Source organism: Miscanthus floridulus, chromosome 8 (assembly GCF_019320115.1).
Source record: "Miscanthus floridulus cultivar M001 chromosome 8, ASM1932011v1, whole genome shotgun sequence".
Classification (NCBI taxonomy): domain Eukaryota; kingdom Viridiplantae; phylum Streptophyta; class Magnoliopsida; order Poales; family Poaceae; genus Miscanthus; species Miscanthus floridulus.
The window spans coordinates 44418864-44444646 of NC_089587.1; the positions used below are offsets into that span (position 1 = coordinate 44418864).

The following is a 25783-nucleotide window of genomic DNA, read 5'->3' on the forward strand; positions in this document are numbered from 1 at the left end:
GACCTCCATGTACCATTTAAACCCTTTTTGACTTTGTTGACCGTCTAAACATGTTTATTAATTTAGTAACTAGGCCATACACTATATGCAGACCTCCATGTACCGTTTACACGGGTGTAGACGATAGTTTACACTTAGGGAAACAATGCTTAGGACAAAACTAGTATGATAACTAATTTGAAACCAACGAAGTAATTCTCTCAAGCTAGAGCATGCATAAAGAATACCCATGTGTGATCTGAGCCAGGTGTGTATAAAATTGACTAGGACAGAACAAGGCATCAATATCCCCCATTTATTCACTGTTGCGCAAGAAGCTTACAATCTGGATTTAAGAAAACATCATTATTTTTATTCATTTCCAACGTTCGTGGACACACAAACATGTCTTCACTTCAAGTATTTATGGAACCAGTCAAGCATGTAAGCAAGAGCTTGTTCAGCATTTTTTACTGCAAATGGGTCAGAGGTATTATATCTGCAAGCAAATCCATGGGCAACTCTTGGGAAGATCTTGACAAAGTATTCAATCTGCAAGAGTGAAAGTTGAGATATGTGAGGTACTGAATCTGCCACTTCACACATATGCAGGTGCACCAGCATTGGGTGCCACTGAACCCAGCAAGAAGCCAAGAACTCACCTTGTCCTTTCTTTCACTCAAGGCCTGCTCAAACTGACGGACTTGTTCAGGTGGTGTGATTGTGTCATTCTGAGCACCAAGAATCTCAATTGGCCATTTGACCTCTGTGGTTTTGGTGGACATGGTTAGCACACGAACACATAGTCATCAAACACAAAACACAATGTACCGCCCAAATGTGATAAACCGTGAGGTTTCAACTGCGGTAGAAGGAAACACACCTTTCATATCATCGACAGTTACATATGCTGGATGAGAAAGAACAACGACTTTTATATCGTCAGTTTTCGACATCTCTGCTGCGAACTTTCCTGCCAGTTAATCAGGAAAAAGGTAGATATAAGCTTGTTTTATGTACTCTCCTAGGAAGAATTTTGAAAACGAAATTTCATTCAGGCTATGGTTGTGAGTTGTAGTGAACTAGTGATTGATGTGGATTTCACTCACCACCCCAGCAATAACCTCCAACCCCAACGGATTTTCCTTCCCGTCTTAAATAATCGAAGAGTGGCTTGGCATCTTGAGCAGCTGTGACCTTTAAGATTGATTGAAGATGCAATAAATTTGTTTGCAGCTAGTCATGCAAAGTAAATTTCGATAACAGGCGAATAGCATGCAGCTTACCGGGGAGTGAGATTTTTACTGTCGTTGTAAGGATCACTGTGAAAGAAATCAGGCACCACAACGTAGTATCCTGTGTCGCGCCAACTTTATCGGCTATTTTTCTGCATTATTAGACATGCACTGGTGAGTATTATATATTTGGACCAGCAAAAAGGAGGTGAAGTTCCCCTGCCATTTATTTTTGAAAACAGAAATGAGCATCTTTTAAACAACTGAATCGAAGCAGATTAGTGTTGTAAACTTGTAATGGCTGTTGGCTTCTGCTTTGGTACCAATTATATATTTACATTGCTTAATATGCAATTTGTTCCGGGTTCGAAATCAGAAGGAATTTAAACTCAGGAACTGCATGAAAACCAATTTATGTATGTGCCTCAGTAAAGGTGCCTCGAACCTTGAAGAATATATATCGAAAGAACAGACAATAGACCTAGTCAGACGGATGACAAAATAGGCAATCTAACTACTAAACTTGAATTCGCACTATCTAGACTAGCGCGTGCAGGTGCCTAAACCAACCGTAGACGTCGGAGGTGAGGACGACTGCGCGTTTGGAGCTGGGCGGGCCAGTGACATAGGCCCTGAATCCCCCCCGGGAGGTTGTCTTCGACCTTGCCAGCTTCTACGCCGCGCTGCGAGAGGTCAGGCGGGTTGTCGAGGCACTGTGAGTGCTCATGAACCGTCGCCGCCGCAGCGACGTGCACTGTGACGATGAGGAAGAACAGCAGTGCACTACGTAAAAAACGATTTTTAGCAACGGTTTAAATTTTTGATAGGGACGACTGGTGATGGAGCCGCTCCTACAGTGGCGTGCTCGGGTACCCAGACACCAGCCGCCCCTACAAATGGAACAGCAGGGGCGGCTGGTGATACGAGCCGCCCCTACAAATGGGGTCTAATTTATAGGGACGACTCACTCACCAGCCACCCCCGGCGTTGCTATTTGTAGGGGCGGCTAGTGATTGAGCCGCCCCTACAAATGCCCCCGTATAAATAACTCCAATTTATAGGGGCGGCTCGATCACCAGTCGCTCCTACAAATGACCCACATATAAAACAGCTGCAACACCTTCTTTCTCCTCGGGTCACTCACTCCAACCCATGAAAGAAAGGTGAGGAGGCCTTGGGCACCTCCAAAAATTGCTCTACTAAGGGAAGAATGTTTTGGTCTCAAATCTTTTGGTGGAGAGATCGTAGAAGGTAAGAAAATGCTATTCCATACTTTTTTGAAGTTTTAATGGTTGGTTAGTGAGTAATTAGAGTTTTGTTTTTCTCTCTTCTATGGTGCTTGAGCTACTTATGAAGCAAATTAGACCTAAGTTTTAAATGTACTAGGGTAAATTAGGGAGGGGAACAAGATCATACCCTCATCTGGTCCATGTTTCTTGATTTTAGTGAACAATTAGTTAGTTTTATGGATGTTTCATATGCATGCGGATCTAGATCTTGGGTTTGGTTTTTTTATTAATTTCGTTTTTGTAAATTTATGTTTGATGAAATTGGACTAGGGTTTGTATGAAAGACATTGGGTAAAGTATAATTGTTGCTAATTGTTGTCTTTAAAATTATTTATTGTAATCAATAAATATGTATTTTAATTATTTATGGATAAATGGACCATTAATTAATTTTCCTCTACCATAGTGTGTTTGTATGCTTCATGTAATTATATTAGATTTATATTCATATATATCTGAAGTATATACAATTATTCTCGAGTAATTATTAATTTGATTCATTTTTATATATATCTGAATAAGCAATCCTTTAATGTTTGTTTTGTTGTTGTAGAAGATGGAGTACATGAACTTTTGGATGTATGGTTCGTTAAGGTTCAAGGCAGGTTTCCGTGAAGAGTTGGATAAATTTATTGAAGACGCAAAGAAGCATGCAACGACATTGAAAGAGAATAATGATACAATTATTTGCCCCTGTAAAGATTGTAAGAACCGTATGGCATGGACAGATGTGACTATCATCAGATCACATTTGATTATGCGAGGATTTGTTGAGGACTACACATTATGGATTCATCATGGTGAAACAGTTATTGTTAACGACGAGGATGAGGAGGAATATGACGACGAAACCATAGAATCCCTGTCCCAATATTCAGTAGAGCTTGATGCACGAATGGATTTCGAGTTTGGCAACGAACAAGGTGCTGATGCTGGTGGTTGAGATGGTAACGATGAAGGTGGTGCTAATAATGATGGTGGAGCACGTGTCGGGGATGAAGACGATTTGGAGGACATGATTCGAGCCCTTAGACTAGAGATTTTACTAAATAGCCCGAAAGGTCTATAAAATTTGGAAAGGGTGACAAAAGCATCAATGGAGACTGTGTATGGTGTTGAAAAGGGTTGTCCGACACATTGGACATTGCTACGTTTTGTGCTTAAGCTGCTCATCCTGAAGGCTAAGTACGGGTGGTCAGACTATAGTTTCAATGATCTATTGCATCTCCTGTCATAGGTGCTGCCACAACTAAACTTAATTCCCGCCAACACATACCAAGCGAAGAAGGTCATAAGTCCATTGACAATGGGGGTTGAAAAATCCATGCATGCCCCAATCACTATATACTTTTTCATGGCGAAACGTTCAAGTCACTGGATAAATGTCCCCGGTGTGGGGCCAGCTGGTACAAGAACAATGACTTTTATGGTGGGGACGAACCCTCCATGGGGAAAAAGAGGAATAAGAAGGGTACAAAAAAGGTGGTACAAGAATCTCAGCCCCCAGAGGACACTCCATTAGGCAACGATACAAAGCAGAGGAAAATTCCTGCCTTGGTAATGTGGTACCTGCCAGTGACCAACCGCTTGAGACGTATCTTCCTAAACCCTAAAGAAGCCGCACTCATGACATGGTGGGATAATGAGCGCAATGTGGATGATGATAAGATTGCACACCCGGCTGATTGTAGTTAGTGGCAAAGGTTTGATGAGAAGCACAAAGAATTCAGCGATGACCCTAGAAATGTACGGTTTGGCTTGAGCACCGATGGAATGAATCCCTTCAATGAGAGGATAAGTGACCACATCACATGGCCAGTGATCTTGACCATGTACAACATCCTAACATGGTTGTGTCAGAAGAGAAAGTACCTTCTCCTCACTATTCTTATTTCTAGCCCTAAACAACCAGGCATTGATATAGACATGTTCCTTGAGCCTTTGATGCAAGAAATGGAGAGGCTATGGAGGCATGGGGAGCAGATGTATGATGCATTCCAAAAGGAGGACTTTATATGTACAACAATAATATTTGTTACTACCAATGATTACCCCATGTTGTTTGCTCTGTCTGGACAGATCAAAGGAAAGACATGATGCTTGGTTTGCTTGGATGGTCCTATATGGGTGTACCTGGATGCATCTAAGAAGATAGTTTACCTAAGGAACCGATGCTTCTTAAAGACAAGTCACAAGTACCACAACAAATTGTTCTTTAGATTTTATAACAATGCCCCAGAGATTGAACCCCCTCCGAAGAGACGTCATAACGGAGAACACGTGTACAGAATGGTGAAAAACATACGCGTCATCTATGGAAAGAAGAATCCGGATGGGACGAACAGGGATAGAAGCACACCTCCTGTCAAAGGCGTACCTTTCAAGAAACAATTGATCTTCTTTCAGTATCTGCCTTATTGGCCAAACTTGGAGGTCCCCCATGCCATTGATGCTATGCACATGTAGAAGAATGTCTTTGAGAGTCTCCTTGCTACCTTGATGGACACAGGCAAGTCAAAGGATGGTCTGAAAGCACAGAAAGACATGATGCAGCTAAATGTGATGCCACAGCTTCACCCGGTACCTAAGGCTAATGAAAAACACACTCTGCCCGTGGCGTGCTTTAACCTAACACCAGATGGGAAGAGAGCTATATGCACTTTCCTAAGGGGGGTCAAAGTCCCGACAAGGTTTTCAGCAAATGTGAAGAAGCTAGTGTCGATGAAGGACTTGTCAAGAACACACTGCAAGGCTCACGATTGCCATGTGATGCTGATAGTGTTTCTACCTATTGCAATCAGGGCTATAAAACCAGAGTTCTTGAAAATGGCCATCACCCGCTTGTGCTACTTCTTTTCGAAGATCTCACAAAAGACGATTGGCAAGCAAGAGCTGAGTGACCTACATGAATTTGTGGTGGAGACACAAAACCAACTGGAGATGTGTTTACCTTCAGCTTTTTTGATATAATGCCACTCCTCATGATTCACATGGTTCATCAGATACAGGCACTAGGCCCTTGCTACTTGCATGAAATGTGGTCCTACGAGCGGTTCATGTCGGTTCTAAGTCAATATGTGCATAATCGAGCATACCCAGAGGGCTCCATGATAGAGGGTTACAGTACTGAAGAAGTCGTCGAGTGCTGTCAAGAGTACCTAAAAGTACAGAAAAGGATTGGTAAACTTGATTCTCGTCACAAGGGTAGGCTAGCTGGGAAGGGTACCAGTGGTAGAAAAGTGTTCATCGACCATGATTACAAAGATGTGAGTCGGGCGCATTACAGTGTCTTATAGAGTACACAACTGATGCAACCATACATTGATGAACACTTGGCTATCATTATGGCAGAGAGAAATGGCCGTTCGGATGATTGGGTCATGAAACAACACAAGCAATGACTAACTACATGGTTGAAGGATCAAAACATACCGCTTGGAGAAACCATAGACTCTATTATTATCAGTAGGTTGGCGGAGGGGCCATCGAGACAAGTGACATCTTAGAATGCTTATGACATCAATGGGTATACGTACTATACCCACGCAAAGAATAGTAAATTTGTGAACCAAAATAGCGGCGTTTGAATAGAAGCTCTCGATGGATTGGGATGAAAGATCCAATACTTTGGCATCATTGAAGAGATATGGGAACTTGACTATGGAAGGGATATAACGGTGGCCCTGTTTTGATGCCGCTGGATCAAACAACACCAACTGAACGAGATCGGATTGAGAGTCCTGGACCTCAAGAATCTAGGCTACCAAGATGACCCTTGGGTGCTCGCTTCACGTGTCGCACAAGTTTTCTATATGTTTGACCCACAAAGTAACCTCCCCCCGAAGAAGAAGACAAAGCACGTGGTTGCCTCTAGGAAACGGCACATTATTGGAGTTGATGGCGTGGATGATGTTGAAGCTTACAATAACTACGATGAGATACCGCTATTCACAGACTTTCCTAAGAAGATCAGTGTTGTGGAAAAGAACCTCCCCAAAGACATTGCCATGGGAACGAAAAGGTGTCAAGGGGAAAGTCGTTACAGCGGGCAAGCTATTTGTTGAACATGTTGTGTTTGTGTAAGTGTGTGTTTGTAAGACTTCATTTATGCATGCGTGTGAGACTATATATTTATGTATGTATGTAAGACTACATATTTTTGTGTGTGTGTGAGACTACATTTATGCATGTGCGTGAGACTACCTATTGCAATATCCGGATGACTCTATTTGAATATCCACTCTATTACTACTAAAACTTTATGAAATCACTTAACACTTTATGAAATGAAGAAATGACCAAAATAAAAGTAGGAGACCTTGACGAGTTATACAACTTTTATATTCATCACCTTTACAGCTGAAATCATTTAGTGTTTGAAAATCAGGTTTGAAGCTATCATTTTCTGAAATTTAAAATTTGAATTGTTCAAAATTAGTGACAAAGATAGATGACTAGACTAAAATGATAGAGCATGATTTTAGAAAATTTTAGGAAAAAAAAACCATCACATTTGGGGTTAGTATGAGGGAGAAAAACTAGTTACAAGTTTCAGCCACAGATTAAAAAGAGAAATCACACTTGTTCATCATCGATCATCATGAACAGCTGTGATTTTTCTTTTTAATCTCTGGGTAAAATTTATAACTAGTCTTTCTCCCTCATATTAACTCCAAATGTGATGATTTTTTCCTAAATTTTTCTAAAATCTTGCCCTATCAAGTTAGTGTGTTGATTTGGTCATTCTTTTCATTCAACAAAGTTTGAGCACTTCAAATTTTTAAATTTAAAAAAATAACAAGTTCGAACGAGATTTTCAACCATTAAATGATTTCAGCTGAAAAAATGATGAATACCAAAGTTGTATAAATCATCAAGATCTACAACTTTTATTTTGATCATTTCTTCATCTGACAAAGTGATAGTAAACATTGTTCACAAATCAACATGTTTCTCATATAGTTCATGAAACTGAGTTATATGTGAATTTATAAATAATGTTTACTAATACTTTATCACATGAAAAAGTGACCAAAATAAAAGTTGTAGATAGTGATGAGTTCAACAACTTTTATTGTTAAAATCATTTAAAGTTTCAAAATCTTGTTTGAAGTTGTCGTTTATTGAAATTCAAAATTTCAACTATTCAAATTGGTCAAATGAAAATATAATCAACATAAAAGTTGTACATATTGATGAGTTCTACAACTTTGGTATTCATGAGTTTTTCATCTGAAATAATTTACTCTTTCAAAATATTGTTTCAAGTTGAAATTGTTTGAATTTCAAAATTTAAATCGTTCAAACAAAGTCACATGACAAGATGACCAAAATAAAAGTTGTACATGTTGATGAGTTATACAACTTTTATGTTTACAACATTTTTATTTTATTTCATTTAATGTCATAAAATTGTAGTCAAAGTTTTAAAATTCAAATTTTTATTTTTTGGGTTTTTTTGTTTTCTATATTGTTTTGAATACAATTGTTTATATATATTTCTTCATATATATAATAATACAAAATATTATATTTGTGCATATACACAATTATTTTTATATCACTTTGTGTTTTTATGATATAAAAAATACAGAATTAATAATTTAAAATATAGAAAATATTTGTAGGGGCGGTTGGATCAGAAACCGCCCCTACAAATGCATTTGTAGGAGCGGCTGGATCAGGAACCGCCCCTACAAATTCATTTGTAGGGGCGGCTGGATCAGGAACCGCCCCTAGAAATCGTCCCGAGTATAAGTACAAGGGCTCACGGGTGTTAGCCTGTTGGCGCTCTCTTCTTCCTCCGACGCTGTCAGGCTGCCCCGACGCCGGCCCGACGCCACCTCTCGGACCTGTCCCGATGCCCGTGCCCCCTCTGCGCACCCACGCACCCCATCTCCGCACCTACATGCCCCCTCCCCGCACCCGCGCCCCCTCCCTGCACCTGCTCCCCGCCCTAGGGTTTCTGACCGGCCGGCGGCGCAAGGGTTTCTGACCTTGAGGTGCCACGACGCAGCCGCGCGCCCCATCTCCACACCCGCGCGCCCCCTCCAAGGTCACACGGTGCCATCTCTGTCTTCCTCGGTGGGCAGGCTCCGCCCTACGATGGGCGAGCTTCTCGGCGGCAGGTGAGCGCGGCCGTGCCCCTACGGCTTCTAGACCTTCGACCGCTTCAACTCGCCATGGCACCGGCCGTCAGGACCCCTTCGACGACCTTATCACCTGCCACTCTGGCTCGCTGCCGTCTTCTGAACACCTATGCCGGTATGCTCCTGCTTCTGCTGGATAGATTTCGATGCTGCCCGTCACCATAGGAATTTTGTCAAATTGATTGCGGAATGAGGATAGGGTGTCAATTGCTGGGATGATAGGATGGATTCCTGCAGGGAGCGTTTGGTGACAATAGCTTGAATCCTTTGCTGGGAGTTGCATTTAGACGAATTGTGTGTTGGTTCTATCTAGGGTTTTATTTATCTTGCTGTTGGTCGTTGGTCGAGAGCTCTGCTGATTTTGATTCAGCCGATGTGGCATGTTTTTTGTGGCTCAAAAAAAACCTGATAGGGCGACAAAATTTGGGATTCTAAGTTTGACGCAAATCTTTATATGTGTCATCACTGTCTTCTCGACATGTGGACCTGTTAGCCTTAGGATGAGTAACATATTGTATAGCTACTTAGTCTATAAGTAACATATTGTACTGAGATTGATGGCACTAGATTTGGTATGCTTTATATTTTCTTCTCAGATGCACTAAAATGCTTGCAGGCTTTATGGGATTAAAATGGATGTTTGGGCGAAGGGAGGGCATCTGACCCTTCTAGCCAAAGCACGTGCTGCTTCTGGCTAGGTCATTTGATTAGGTGATTAGTGCATCTGCTATCTAGTATATTTGTGGTTTCATGTTCATGCGGTGGGGAGCTAATGTTGAATGCATGGTACACCATTTATTTTAACTGTCCATGAGTGTTTATGAGTCTCATTCCTGGTTTGACTAGGATTCGAATTGCTTAGATTGTTAGGTTTAGTAGGTCCTCAACACTTAGAGTGAGTATAACTGATATGCCTGTGATGACTTTGGCTGATGTTTTGTTAAATGTTTGTTGATAGACATATTGCAGTGCCATTAGACCTATCTTCAGTAAGGTGGCACTGGTTCCTAGACATATGTCATTAGGATTCTTTTGCCATCTATATTGTAAACTTAGCTGTATGGATGAGTGATAGTTTTTTTCTCATATTCACTTACTGTATATGTTTGATGGCAGCTTAGAGAACTCTCTTGTATGGATGAGTGATAGTTTTTTTCTCATATTCAATTGTACCTGTGTATTCATGTGCTTTCTGGTTATTTCTTGATGAAGGGTAGGTTACTGTCTTATGTAGGAAAGCTGACCCTCCTTAAAGCTTGTTTAACTAGCATTCCCATTTACTTGTTGTCTATCATTAAGTTTCCTAGATGAATAATATAGGATGAATAATCCTAATATGTTCTGTCACCCAGATTCTTTTACTTAACCTTTTAGGAAAGGGGTTTTGTGGGCTGCAGAGGCTGCTTTGATATTTCTGGAAATTTTGGTCATCTTTTTAGGTTGCAAGTAGTTTTATTTATTTATTAGTTGATTTCACTTGCCTAAGCTATATTTATTTATTTATTTATTTATTACTACTCTACTAAACTACTGCTACTACTCTACTCTACTGAACTACTACTACTCTACTTGCTACTGCTAGCTACTCCTACTCCTACTAGCTGCCTGCTGTTCCTGCTGCTCTTCTCTCTACTCTGTACTACTAAGTGCTGTTCCTACTGCTCTTCTCTCATTTTTCTACTCTCTGCAATTTAAAATGCCTGAGGTGGTGGCTGCTTGTTGTGCTTGCTTGCCCACTACTTACTGAATCTGTTGACTCTACTTAACTACTGTTGTTGCTATGTCTCTACCTCACTCTGTTTACTCTTCTCTCTCATTTTTTGACTCTTTACTATGTCTCTACCTCTTTTGCGGTCTTCTAACTCTACTCTACTGAACTACTGCTGCTCTACTTGTTACTGAACTACTACTACTCTACTTGCTACTGAACTACTCTACTCTACTGAACTACTACTACTAGCTGGCTGCTACTCTACTTTCTTCCCTAGCTGCTGGCTGCTACTCTACTCACTTCCCTATACTACTAAGTGGGTGCTGCTCTATGTTTACCACATCTAAGTTACCAGATTTTGATCTACAGGGGTCTTCCAACCATATGGCAGCAGTCAATTCCTATTCTCTATGTTTGGGAAGCAGCAACTGCTTTTTACACCTTTTCCTCTCTGTTTGTTAAGCAACTGTTGCTTTTTTGCCAAATCTCCCCTCTCCTCTCCTCTCCTTTATTTTGCCGATGATGAAATTGTCTAAGTCCAGACATTATATGGAATATGAGCTGATGATCAAGAACTTGTGAGGAACTTGGCATTATTAGCAGCCGCCCCTACATTACCTTCTCATCTCTTGTCTATTATGATGCCTTGATGCTCTAAGTTCATGATCAAATGATGATTGACATGTTTCTAAGGCCTCTACTACTGCTACTATACGTTTTTTGATAAATTGTTGTTTTATAGGACTACTTTGGTTTGTAGACCTTTTTTTATTTCTTATACCTTCTCGTGTACCTAAAGCACACTTTCTTGCATCTATTAGAACAAAGCGCGAAATAATATCGTGGACACCAGACAGTGCAGCCCGATGCCCCGAGCATGATGAGCAGCCAACCTATGAGGAGCAAGCACTAGAGGACCAGCTAACTCAGGAGCAGTTCAATAACGAGTTATAAAAGGATCTAGAAGTGATGCTTACTTAGGAGCAGTGTGAAGAGGAGGAAGGGGGAGCAGAAGGAAGAGCAAGAGAGGCTGTTGAAGGCGAAGAAGAAGAGGATGATGATGATGATGACTTAGAAGAGGGATATGTAAGTCCCATGAATTCTTTCCCACATGAAGCCAGAAGGAGGCCAACGGAGGAAGATTTGGACAAGGATTTTGACCCGAACGAGGAGGTAGGGAAAAAGCCTTAGCTTGTAAATTTTGCTAAAGCTTTGGCTGTGTTACCTTTGCTAACACTTTGACCTATCATATATATAGGTCCCTCCTGAAACTCGGAAAAGACAACGTCGACGTCCACGACATCTCACTGGACAAGATGGAGTAGAGGAAAGGAGAGCAAAGGCAACAGCCACAGGGACAGATCATGATGCCTCTGCTCCACAACCTCAAGAGACAACCATGACTACCAAGCCTAAGAGGAAACGAGGGGATAGAAAAGGAAATCTATATCCAGATAAGGCATGCTATATGATAACAGAGGTCGGGCCAACAGGGGAGATCCTTGAGCCAAAGGAATTAAGAGGACGATTCCGTAATACGATCGAGGCCCTAGTAAGAGATAAATTGAACCCAGCAATCCCTAACTAGAAAGAGGTACCAGAGAACAAAAAGAATGAACTATGGGATAGACAGTTGAAGCTCAATTTTAGATTTCTGGAGGGTAAGCACGAACTAGTAAAAAAATGCTTTCAGGATGATGGGAGAGTCATTCCGACGTTGGAGATCAGAGCTCAACACAAAGTATATCCAAAAGGGGTTAACTCCCTTCAATGAGTTCGGCAAAATAACTCCTAGTCAATGGGAGGAGCTCATGGCTCAGAAGACTTCACTGGAGGCATTGGAGCTCAATGCCCGTAACACCGAGCTAGCGAAGAGGAACAAACACCACCATCATCTAGGCCCCGGTGGCTACTATGCCTAGGAAGAGTAGTTTAGGAAGATGGACGAAGAGGCCACAACTGCTGGGAATATCGATGTGATGAATTTGAAGGTACACTCAAGGAATTGGATATATGCGAGGAGTACAAAAACATCCTGCGGTAATCTTAAGTTTGATAAGCCGGAGACCCAAGAGGCAGTATCAAGGATACTAAAATATACTGAAGACAAGGAGAAGGGCTCATTCAATTCTTCTAGAGAGAGGGACAAGCTTAGCCTTGGCTTAGGAAACAAGGAGCACACTGGCCGCACCAGGGGGCTAGGGAAGAGCACCTAGAAGCAAGGATTCAAAGAGGACAGACACATGTACAAGAAACATGGCAGAGACCAGGAGACTAGTCTTGAGCTCCAAGTGAAGGCTCTAGTTACGAAGGCGCTGGAGGAGCAAGGACTGTCTACGGAGCCACGGATATTAGTGACACCGTCGAGAGAACTAGCATTAGTTGGCAGCCCTCCGAAAGTTCCTAGCAGCCAAGGTTCCATTGCAGCCACAACCCCCATCGATCGTATACGGGAACCAACTAGTTGCACCTTGGTGTTTCTCAGCGGCCGACAGAACACTGTGATGGAGGTGGCAACGGGTGTGGCACATCCTCCCGGTGGCTTACACCACAATAATAAGATACCGCTGGACTACACTAGGGTCGAGGTGCATACAGTGAAGCCCGAGTTCATGTAGTGGAGGATAGACTACACAACTCCTGAGGGGCTGGTGTTACTCAGAGACGTTATGGGGCAGTTCATCCTCTAGCACAAATATGACATTATATTGACTACTTCTTCGCCGCCTCCCCCTCTCCCAAATTTGGAGCGAGTTGTTGAGGTCGGGGAGATATTTTCACCGTCTCATGACCACCACATTCCTGAGATGCCACATTCTTCCCTGCCTCCTAGCGAGCATGTGCCTGATGAGATGCCACAACCTTCTCCAGCTCATACCGAGCAAGTGCATGATGAGATGCCACAGTCTTCTCAACAAGCACAGGAGATACATGAACAACGAGTGCCTCTTGAAGAAGGTGATGCACAAGAAGATGAGGACGTGCCTGAATGAGAACTTCGAAAGAAGATTCCAATCAACATAAGGCCAGTTTATGTTCTGATGAAAGACGTCTCGTCGGTGTCCAAGTGGTATTCCCATGACTAGTTCAAGCCTGAGAACCAAGTTAAAAAAGTCCCATCACGGGGTTCTGAGGAGGCCGTCACTAGCAAACTCCACCAAATTGTAAAGCAGTATCCAAATGTTGATACCATCAAATGGTCAAAGGATTGCCCAAAAACATATGGAAGAGGCAAGCCCTTCCTACCAAACCGGGACATCCAGCGCCTACCACTTGGAATGAGAAGGTTCCATGATTGGTACTTGCGTGTTCTCCCAACGAGCATAGATCTCATACAAGCATGCTTTCCCACCAGCACATTTGGAAGCCCAGCCCGGAAAATTGTCTTTGACTTCAATGACATGCACACATGCTTTCACCTGGGAGAAATGGAGATGAATCTAATTCGCACGTGGTGCCTGTAAGTCCTTGTCCTCCTGATATGATATGAATGTAATCTTTGAATTTTGTTGTAACTAACCCACACCATGATTTGTAGAATGCAAGTGCACATTGTCAAACAAATGCCAAGTGTGAAAGCCGGGTATCTAGACCCTCAAGCTATAGCCCAAACAAATTTTAATTACCCAAAACAGTGGACACTGGATGCCAAAGAGCTAGTTGCTGCAAAGACTCTTCGGGAGAAAGAGCGCATCCATATGGCAAAACTATGGAAAGAGTCCCTTAAGGTTGCGGCATACATTGCCCTGGCTTTCAAAACTCTCCAACAACACTCTACTATATGGCTACCATACAACTTCGAGTAAGTTCAACTCTATACTTAAAGCTTTGTTCGATATATTTTATTCGATGCAAAAGAGCTTATCTAGTTCTATGATTAAATCCATGCAGCAACCACTAGATTTGTATAGCCGTCGATGTCGGGAGGAGCATGGCATGGGTCTTTGATTCAATAGATAGGGACCCAGTGACATACAAAGACTTCATATTGATTCTCAAGACATATACATATCGACAATCCTCATTAGCTTATATGTTTGTATATGTACTTGTAACATTCACTTTTGGATACTAACAAGTTGTATTTGCTAAAATAATTTGAATAGGGCATTTAGGTTCTATGTCACTAATCATCATGGAAGGCATGATCCAGCAAGGAAGGAAAAGCTGGCTATAAAAACACTATGTGCGGTAAGTGTAACTTACTTCTTCAGTACTCCATTACATGGCTGTCAAAAGCATTACTTAACATTTTCATATGCAAAACAAACAGTGCCCCAAGTAGAAGCCTGGGAGTGTACATTGTGGATACTATATATGTTCTATGACTTGTAACACCGGTGCCTACAGGAGACACCCCTTAAGGGTAGTTTAAACCTCTTCACCTGTAGTATAAAAACTTCGTACATGGTATGAAATACTAAACCAAAACTTGTTCTCTTATAGTGGAGAAAAGAGAAAGGAATGAAAAGAGACCCATACAAGGATAACCAACTCTTAGAGCTCGTCGGCGACCTTTGCAACTTCATATTGGACCAGATTGTACACGTCAAAGGCGCCTACCATGACCGAGAGTCTAAGTTAGGTACAAATCCTCAGTACCAACACCTTCATGAGACTGAAAGGCTAGCTCTAGGACGTTGATAACAATGTGTATGGAATTTGTATATTTAATGATGGATTGTATATATTCTTGTGAATTGGACTTGTAATTGTAGTTTATATAATACTCTTGTGCTTGTAGTTGCCCCTACAAATACCTGTTTGTTGTGGGGTGCTCAGCAACGCGATTTTGAATTGTAAATTTGATTTTTTTTGTAGGAAAACGTACTGTAGGGGCGGTTCTAGATTGAACCGCCCCTACAAATAGGTATTTGTAGGGGCGGCTGGTACTACAACCGCCCCTACAAATCGATTTGTAGGGGCGACCTAGGAACCGCCCCCTACAAATGCATGATTTGTAGAGACGGTTTGGTAGGGGTGGCTGGCCAAACCGCCCCTACAAAGGGTTACCGGCCGCCCCTACAAATGCTTTTTGTAGTAGTGGTGGAGCCCATCATGGCGCTCGGCATGGAGGCTCTGCACAATCTGCGTCTGTCAACTGCCAACTGCTGTTGCGTTGCGTTGGTTTTTATAGTAGATGGACAACCAGCATGATAGGCTAGGTCGCTTCCATGTCGCCGCCCGGCCGCGTGCCAGACGCTTCTGCTACACGAAAGCGAGCTGAACGGAAAGATGAAAGCGCTGCGAGAATTTAGAAGTTCAGTGTGAAATACTCAACATGCCATCTTTGATGTACATTTCTTGTACGACCAAGAACCTTCAATCCTGAATTACCTTAAGTGCTAAAGATTTTCTTCAGGACCAAAACAAAACCGTCAAGGAAAGTGTTTCCTTGTTGAGTGCTAAACCAAACCGCCAAGGTAATTCCATATTTCCATAAGTGTTATTACAAACCGCCAAGCTAATTGCTCTATTTGAAAGCGCCAAGGTATTCATATTTTCTTAAGGGTCCGTTTAGATTCTTTCATTTGGAGGAATTGAAATCTACTTAATAGATTAGGGTTATTTGGCTTGGAATTTTATATTCCACCACTTTCTAAAGTTAACATGTAAGCCTATCTCAAATTCATAGGGTGGGAGATGAAAAGTGATTCTATATATCACAATTCTAATGTTTCTACTTTGCAACTTATAATATGATCCTCAACTCACTCCGCTACGGTAGAAATGCAACATATAAGTATCTTTCTCATATAGCCAACAATAATATACAAATATAATTTATATACAACTATATTAACTTAATTAATATGTATCTAAATTATAATTATTAAAATAAATTTAATTCCAAGGATCTAAACGAGGCCTAAGTGCTATTCAAAACCGCCAAGATAATTCATATTTTGAGTGTAATTTGAAACCCCAAGGATATTCTCAGAGCTTTAAAATTTAGATTTTTTTGAATTTTTCAAATGACCACAGATGGAGATATGACCTAAAAAAGATAAAGTACTCGATGAGATGTAAAACTTTTTAGTCCAAACATTTACATTTGAAATTGTTAGGATCTCAAATATTCATTACAAGATTCAACAAAGCGAATACAAAAGAAAAAAAATAATCCACTTAGTCACAAATTGCTTTGAGGATCTCAAATATTGCTTTTAATTTGAAGCAATAGGACATAGGTTTGAATTCTATGAGGCGCAACTTTCATTGATTTATGTTTTTTTGCTACTGCTCTATATTTCCTTGGAGGTTGTTGGCCCTTGAATAAACTAATTTCCTTGATAGTTAGGAATATTTCCTTGAAGGTTGTTGGCCTTGAAGAAAACTAATTTACTTGATGACTGCAATATTTTCTTGTTCCTTTGGCAAATTAAGTATGACCCTAGTTTCCTTAGCGGCTAGCCTCAAGGAAATCATCTTTGTGTGTTAAAACTGCCAACGAAACTAATTTCCCTTTTCTTCTATCCTTGACGGAGTTTGTTTGACAGTTTGTGGCCAGCGGCGGATCCAGCTCATGAGGTTAGGAGGGGCTCTTTCTTCTTCTCCTACCTTCTTTCTTCTTCTCCTACCTTCCATCCCTTACCTTCTTCTTCATTCTTCCTAAAAAATCAAGGAGGGGCTAAGGGGGGCTCCATTGTCTGAACGGCTGTAGGGGGGCTTGAGCCCTGCCCGCCGCACCGCTAGATCCACCGCTGTTTGTGGCCAAGGATCATTTGCTTGGCGGTTCCATTTAAACCCTTTCTTTTGTGTTCTGGTAACTCGAGGTAATTTGGGATTGTGGTAATGCAAGTATATAGATGAGAAAATTCACACTACCGGATTCAGCTAGGTCGATATACACTCGGTAAAGCCTTTGCCGAGTGTTACACTCGATAAAGGGTGCTCGGTAAATAGTTTATCGGCAAAGACCTCTTTGTCGAGTGCACTTTATCGAGCACTCGGCAAAGCCTTTGCTGAGTGCTAATCTGACACTCGGCAAAGAAAAGTCACCATGACGGCGAGCGCCACTATGACAGCGGCTTTGCCGAGTGTCAAGGCCAAGCACTCGGCAAAGGTCACCGCTTTGCCGAGCGCCGTTGACTCAGACACTCGGCAAAGGTGGCCGCTGTGCTGAGTGCCACCAGCAAGACACTCGGCAAACAGGCGACCTTTGCCGAGTGCCTTGCCCATGGCACTCGGCAAATCTGTGATGTTTGCCGAGTGCAATGGCCTTTGCACTCGGCAAATCATGTTCCCAGGTAGTCACTTTGCCGAGTGTCATGGCCATTGCACTCGGGAAAGTGACTGAAAATAGCCTTTTTATTTGTTTTTTACATCCCATCCAAACAAACAGAAGATATATATAACAAACATCACCAACATCACATGTATATCATCAACAACACATATATATCACCAACACCACATATATATCACAAACGTCACATATATATCACAAATGTCACATGTCTCACAATATAACACAATTAAGTTCATAAGTAATCCAAGTGATCCATCATCTACAACCATAATTGCAAATAGAAGTACCATTAACAACCACAAGTATCATCGTCAAGATGGCCAATGAGACTGATTTGGTGAAGGATTCGCTGAAGCATGAGGATCATTCAATGCCGCTGATTGATTCTGCACAAAGGAGAAGAGATTGCATGTGTGAGACAAGATAAATATATAGCATACATGAATAAAACTTTCATAATCCACTAGGTTTGACCATAAGCATGAACATACAAACTAAAACATTTATACTCTCAGGAGTGGAATAGTGAGGAGGTGGAGGTGGAGGTGGAGCGAATAGCGAAGGTGGCGGAACTACACCCGTAGCGGCGCCAAGACTTTGCATGTACTAAAGAATGTCCACCATCCTCCACTACTTGGCCTCCCGCTCAGCCTCTCGCTTGGCCTCCACCCTCTCCATCTTCACCTACATCTGCTCCCGTATCCTCCTCTCTTGTTCCGGCTGGGCCTACAATATATTCACCCCAATGTTACAATAATGCAAAGGAAATGTATGAAAAAATAATGAACGATGAATAAACCAGGAATAACCTCGAGTGCCTCCACCCGGTGGTGTGAAGTGTCCTGCCGAGGTCGTATGGCCAGGCTCGTGCTCGTGCTTCTTGCTCGAATTTGGGAGCGACTTGGAGTAGTGGCCGAGTCGATTGCGCCGTCTCCAATCCAGTACCACCCATGCTTCTTGCTTCCTCCCACCCTTATGACAACTTCTCCATCAAGGTCCTCAGTGCTTGGATCGTACTCTAGCCCATGGACCTCCCATGCCATTGATGTGTACTCACTGAGGCAGTTGTGGACGGTCGCATTGCTGTACGCCTCAGGCCTGTCCTTCGGGTTGTAGTCGACGTCGGACGTCGCTTTGCCCTTGTGGGCCATAGCAAATGCCTTGAAGATGGAGCAAGGCTGGCCACTATGTGACGCCGACTATGAGAAAAATAGCAAGATGATTAGAAATCATGTAGAATTGAGCGTTAGAATAAATAAATGAATTCACGTACCCATGTTTCTGCGTATCCACTGAGGCTGCGGCTGCCTTGATGGTGTGCTACACCTGGCATCATCAAACACTGCTCTTGGCACAAGTTGTGCATCTCCTCCCACTCGCATGAGCACCACTTGTCCACCATCTGTACCCAGCACTGGGGATGCGCGGTGCACCAATAAGGAATCATCTACAGGCCATCAAGTACATGACATATCAGAAGATGAAATTAAGCCTACTTAATCTCAAAAGGAATCAGTATTAATGTTCTGTATTTACCTACAGGTACTGGTCCCAGGTCAGCGTCATGGTTCTTGCGTCTCTTTTGGTGACCTTCATTTCAAGGACAGTCCCGTGGTAAGTTATGACGGCCTAGATGTGCGCCTTGTAATGCATGTCCACGACCAGTTTTTGTAGCATTTGGTAGCCACCGCATCTGCCCTGGCCTCATGTCCGTCCTGGCATCTAAAGAAATCCTGCATACAAACATGATGTATCCATTCATTATTTCAAGAATGCCCAATGAATGCGATGTATTGAGCAATGTAGTGCAAGGAAGACTTACCCACAGCTCTTGATTCACCTGCTCTGCCTTATTGTTGAATACCCTACGGTCCTGATCTACAGCATCTGGGGCGGTGGCGTAGTGGTCAAACGAGTAGGCCGGCCTCGTCACTCCGGCGTACTCAACCAGGCTAGGGAAGTGCTCCTTGCACAGAAGACCGAGCATGCCATTGACTTGGCGTGTGTCAGCTCCTCCACTCGCCACAATCGTCCAATTCCTGCCTAAGTGATTAAGAAAAATTATTAGTTTCTATTTTGATTTTCAACATATCATATAAAGTAGTGATAACATCTAAAGTTACTTACTTTTCCCCCTCGGGTCGAATCAGCGGGCGTCTCTCACTAGGTATCGGTCGCTAAGGGAGGCTCACGGGACCTCACAAGTAGACGCTCAATGAACTAGAGGAAGCGGAACCCCCTGATGTATCGTCATCCTCCTGCACGTCCTCCTACGCCTCTTCCTACGCGTCCTCCTGTGCCTCCTCCTATGCGTCCTCCTGCACCTCCTCGGCGTCCTCCTGGAGCACCTGCTCCTCCTCCTCCTCCTCCTCACGTGATGGGGCGGCAGGCGATGGCTCCCTCCTACGGCTCCTCCTCCTCCTACTCTCCCCCGGTGCAGCGGTCGTTGTCCTTCCATACAAGGACTCTAGCTTCCTCATCCCACCACCCACCATGTTTGTTCAATCACCTGCAATTAAAAAGAGTAAACCAATAAGCACAGATAAACAATAAGTACTTAGAAAGAGATGCAAAATAAATAAAACATAATTACAAAATAACATAGTATTACATGTATTAGAAATAATCTTCATGATCAGGATTAGCTGGATCATAAGTCTCATCATCACTATCAATCATGTCGAAATAATCAACACTATCCGAATGAGCAATGTTGCCATTGTTATTGTCTAAATGTAATCACTCAAGCATTTGTAAGTCCTTCATATTTTGCACCTCATCTCCAGCGTTCTCTTCAATAACCGTTTCATTGTCTACTTCCATTCCGATTGCTTTGGTTAAGTCTATCTCAAACCTCCCTTCTAGTCCCTCTTCTTGAAAGAACTCTTCATCATATGTGTTTGGGTCTAAGTTGTAATCTTCATCGTTTGGGATAGGCACTTTACCGTGTGGTGATACCCTGTGCACATTATCTCAACCCTTAAGATGTCTTTTTGTTTGACACGCATATGGGAGATAATAAACTTGCATGGCCTATTGGGCCACAATATAGACATCATCTCCTAGTAAGACGGAATCCTATTGAATTTCGACTAGCCCAAGATTAGAATATGTCCATCTCGTTACTTTAGGATCAAACCAATGGCATTTGAATATGACAGGATTAAAAGGTTTGGAACCATGAAACTTGAGTTCATATATTTCTTCAATTCTTCCATAATACTCGACCTCATCAACGCCGGGCGTAAAAACTCTGGAACTTGTGGTTCTTCAATTGGGCCGACTCTGCTCGTAGCTTGTTGTGCAAAAGTGATATCCATTCACGTCATAACCAAAAAATGACCTGACCCTATAGGCAAAGCCATCGACAACCTGTCTCAACTCGGCATGCATAGACGCATCCCTCTGGCCCTACAAGCTCAAGCATGATACATCGTTATATTATTCGCACGTATGAGTAACTTGGAATGTCAAACTAAGTACGAGCTAAATTGGACGGTACCTTCCATTTGAACCAAGAAATGAAATCGGGCATTCCATTTCCCGCACCCTATCTAAGAAGGGTATCTAGCTGCTGTGGGGTAGGATCCCTTGATTGACGTCAGAATTCATGAAGAAATTCCCTGTACCAACGAGAAACAAGGGGGTTGGATGCAGAATAGTGACGGCGTATTTAACAAGTTCGTTGAGAACTTACTGCATGTATGGCGCCACTTCATCAAGGTTGGTCAACACGTATAGCATGATATGGCGCCACTCTTCATGATTCAAGGTCTTGGGGGTCGATGCACTTGCGCTTCCGAGTTACCCTCAGAAAAGGCTGAGGTTCGATTCATTTTCGCCAGCATTGTAATGAGGGGGTGGATTATGCACGCTAGGGAGGTTGTCACCATAGTATGTTGTTGTGAAGTTCGCCACCTCCTCCAGAATGTATGCCTCTGTAATGGAAGCCTTGATTTTGCATTTATTTCTACATTTCTTTCGAAGAACCTTTAGACATCTCTCGATTGGATAACACCAACGGTCCTGCACGGGCCCCCCATTCGTGCCTCATATGGGAGGTGCAAAATCAAATGTTGCATCGGATTGAAGAAGCCGGGTGGAAAGATCTTCTCCAACTTATAGAGCAACACAGATGCCATTCTTTCCAAGTCAGCAATCATGGTCCGAGATAACTCCTTGGCTCAAAGCTGGCGAAAGAAATAGCTTAACTCTTCCAGCACTAGTCAGACATGCTCAGGGACATAGCCTCAAACCATCGCTGGAAGAAGCCGCTCAATCCATATGTGGTAGTCATGACTCTTCATCCCTAAGACTCGCATAGTAGATAAGTTCACTCCCCTCCTCAGATTAGTTGCATACCCATCAGGGAACATTAACGTCTGGATCCATTCTAGTACTTCCCTCCTTTAGGGCTTGCTCAAGACAAAATTGGCCTTTGGCCTTCTCCATGTCTTGCCGCGACTAGGAGGCTTCATATGTTGGTTTGGTCTATTGCATAACGTTGCCAGATCCACTCTAGCCTTAACGTTGTCCTTTGACTAGTCAGGAATGTCCATGATTGTTGCCCAAAGTGCCTCGGCGATATTCTTTTCAGTGTGCATTACATCAATGTTGTGTGGAAGAAGAAGGTCATCAAAATAGGGGAGCTGAGTCAAGCCCAACTTATGAGTCCACATATGTTGCTCACCATATCCCACAAAACCACCTTCTAGATTGACCACGAGACCATCTATCTGTTCACGAACCGCGGCATCAGTCATTATCGGTGGTGTAGGGTCTATCACTATGACACCATTTGTAAAGTTCTTGATGTCTCGTCTGAATGCATGGTCAAAAGGGAGGAATTGCCGATGTTTGTCAAACGATGAATACTTGCCACCATTCTGCAACTAAATGAACCTCAGACATTCCTTGCATACTAGGCATGGGAACTTCCTGTGAACACACCAGGCACAGAATATCCCATACGTCAGGAAGTCATGCAGGGAGTAGTGGTACCAAACATGCATTTTGAAGTATTTCTTTGTAGCTCGGTCATATGTCCATACCCCTTCCTCCCAAGCACGGACCAATTCATCAATCACAGGCTCCATGAACACACCCATATTATTCTCTGGGTGTCTAGGAATTATCAACGACAAGAATATGTTCTGTCGTTGAAAGCATACACCGATGGGAGATTGAGGGGGGTAACGAACATGGGCCAACATGTGTATGGGGCAGCCATCATTCCATAAGGATTGAACCCATCTGTTGCAAGTGCAACACATACATTACGAGCCTCTTTAGCTTTCTCATGATGAATGCCATCAAAGTGGGTCCATGCTTCACCATCGGATGCATGTACCATCCTGTCAGGATTATATCGTTTGCCATTTTTGTGCCATGTCATCTATTTCGTGGATTCATCGGTCATGTATAGCCGTTGGATCCTTGGTATGAACGGAAGGTGCCGTAGGATTGTCATGGGAATGTCAAGCTGCCTCTTCTGGCCATCACCAGAATCTACCTCCAGGAACCTAGATGATTTACACTTTGGATAGTACTTTGCTTCTATGTATTCTTTCCTAAATAGGATGCACCCCTTTAGGCAAGCATGTATATGCTCATACGGCATCTTAAGTGCACGAAGGAGTTTCTGTGACTCGTGCATGCTCTTTGGCAGAAGGTAACCCTCTGGAAGTAGGCTACCAATAACTGTCAACATACCATTGAAGGTGTCTCGACTCAGGCTATACTAGGACTTTAACGCTATTATGCGTCCAATGGCATCCAGTTGATAAACCTTTGCCTGGCCGTGAAGGGGTTTCTGTGCCGCAGCAAACATGTCATAGAACGCCTTTGCGGTTGCCTCTGGCTCCTCCGTATGTCCTTCAACGAACTATGCCTCGTGATAGTCATTTAACATGTCTGCTACCCCAGCATTAGCATCATAATCCTCGATGCGTGGTCTCACCACCTCCTCTCTCATACGATCGGCTTCACCATGGTAGACCCACCGGGTATAGTCTGTCGTAAATCCATTCTTCCAAAGATGTTCCCCCATGACCTTCTTCGTTTGTCTTTTCCTGTTTGCACATTTGCTGCTCCTTTAGCAGCCACGTCAAATGCCCGTTCCAAGAAAGCATCGGTCTTGTTGATCCATTCATTGGTGACCTGACCCTGACTTGCGCGGCCCGTGTACATCCACTCACGGTCCTCCATCCTCTAACATATATAGCAGCGAGTAATATAAACATCAATTGCATCTACACGACGTTCCTACTATCTAATAGGTGAGGATAGGTCCTAATCCCACCCGCGGATCCATAGATGAGGTTTGTTTCCATGCTCTACTCCTATCCGAGATAGAATTTCAGCAGCACCTCTCCGTTGTTCTCCAAATACACATCCTATCAGGGAGAGTGTGTATCCGGAGAACAATAGGGAGATGATGCCAAAACTCTGTCTCGGATCGGAGCAGACCATGGAAACTAACCCCACCTACGCATCTGCGGGCTGTCCAAAAAATATGGACAATTCGAAACAGATATAGTTTTAGATATGGAAATATCTGCATATTTCCAACCGTATCTCTTTCGAACGGGAGACACCTAACTGGGTTACGTGATCTACGACCATGATACAGAAAGAGGGGTTATACCTAGGGTGGTGGTGGAGTAAGGCTAGCGGGGCCATGGCGAGTCGATGCAGTGGCAAGGCGACGCGGTGCAGGCAGACCTGCAGTGTCGAGGAAGGCGATTGGGGTCACCGAGGTACTCCGGCTCCGCTCCGACAGGCTCTTCCCTGCAAAAAAAGAAACATAAAACTGTCAATACAAAATTTCGGCAGCACCTCCCCTGCACGATGAGGTTTCCAAAACCTACAAGAAAACCAACGGCACGATGGCCGACATGCACATATATATGAACAGCACGATGGCCGACATGCACAAGATTATATCCAACCACATATATATAACAATGTCACAACCACTACTACGACTCCTACGACTACCACCACTGCTACTCTACCACTACTACTACCGCAACTACTAGTAATACTACGACGACGACGACGACGGTAGGGCATACCTAGTGGGCATCGTAGGGCGGCAGTGGTGAAGGGGCCAGGGCGCCGGTGGACAAGGCAACGGCTGAGGAAGCGCCGGGGACGTGGCAACGATGGCCGGGGCACCCCCTCTGCCTCCTTCTTCCTCCTTCCTCCTTCTTTCTCCTCCTACTTCTCTTCCTCCTTGTTCCTCCTTCTTCCTCCTCTCCTCCTCTCCTCCTCCTCCGGCGGCGCGAGCGCGGGCGGGGGCGGCGGCGGCGCTGGCGCGGGCGTGCCTGCGTGCATGTGTGCGGTGTGTGTGGGCCGGCTGGGCCAGTGGGTTAAATCCCCTCTTTGCCTAGTGCCCCCGATCTGGCACTCGGCAAAGTTTTTTTTTTTTGAAATTCTTTGCCGAGTGCCACCCGGACTGGCACTCTGCAAAGAGGTTTTTTTTTTTAAAAATTCCCTTTGCCGGGTGTCTTCTCCTGACACTCGGCAAACTATATTTTTTCATTTTTGACCTCTAAACTTTTTCTGCAATCCTCATACAATACCTGGTACTCCATGTTCCAATGTGGCATGTTTCTCGGATTTTTTCTATATTTCTTTAATTTATTTCATTTAATTGAATTTTCTTGGATAATTCAAATTATAACTGCTAGCATCGTAACCTTCTCTCTTAGATTTACTCCATGTTATAATTTGAATTATCCAAGAAAATTCAATTAAATGAAATAAATTAAAGAAATATAGAAAAAGTCTAAGAAATGTGCCACATTGGAACATGAAGTACCTGGTATTATATGAGGACTGCAGAAAAAGTTTGGAGGTCAAAAGTGAAAAAAATATGGTTTGCCGAGTGTCAAAAAAATGACACTCGGCAAATCAGAGCTTTGCCGAGTGTCAGGAGAAGACACTTGGCAAAGGGTTAATGGCGGCTGCCAGCCGTTAACGGCGGTGGCCCTTTGCCGAGTGTTCTGGTTTGCCGAGTGCCCGACACTCGGCAAACCTAATCTTTACCGAGTGTTATTGTTTGCCGAGTGCTCGGCACTCGACAAACTACCTTTTTGTCGAGTGCCAGTTGTTTGCCGAGTGCTTTCTCTATGGTACTCGGTAAATAGCCTCTTTATCGAGCG

At 43.2% G+C, this 25783-nt stretch overlaps 1 pseudogene; it reads right to left on the bottom strand.

Annotated features, from left to right (window-relative positions):
* Positions 1-284: 284 nt before the first annotated feature.
* On the bottom strand, positions 285-24953 carry LOC136468967 (endo-1,3;1,4-beta-D-glucanase-like; annotated as a pseudogene).
* Positions 24954-25783: the final 830 nt, after the last annotated feature.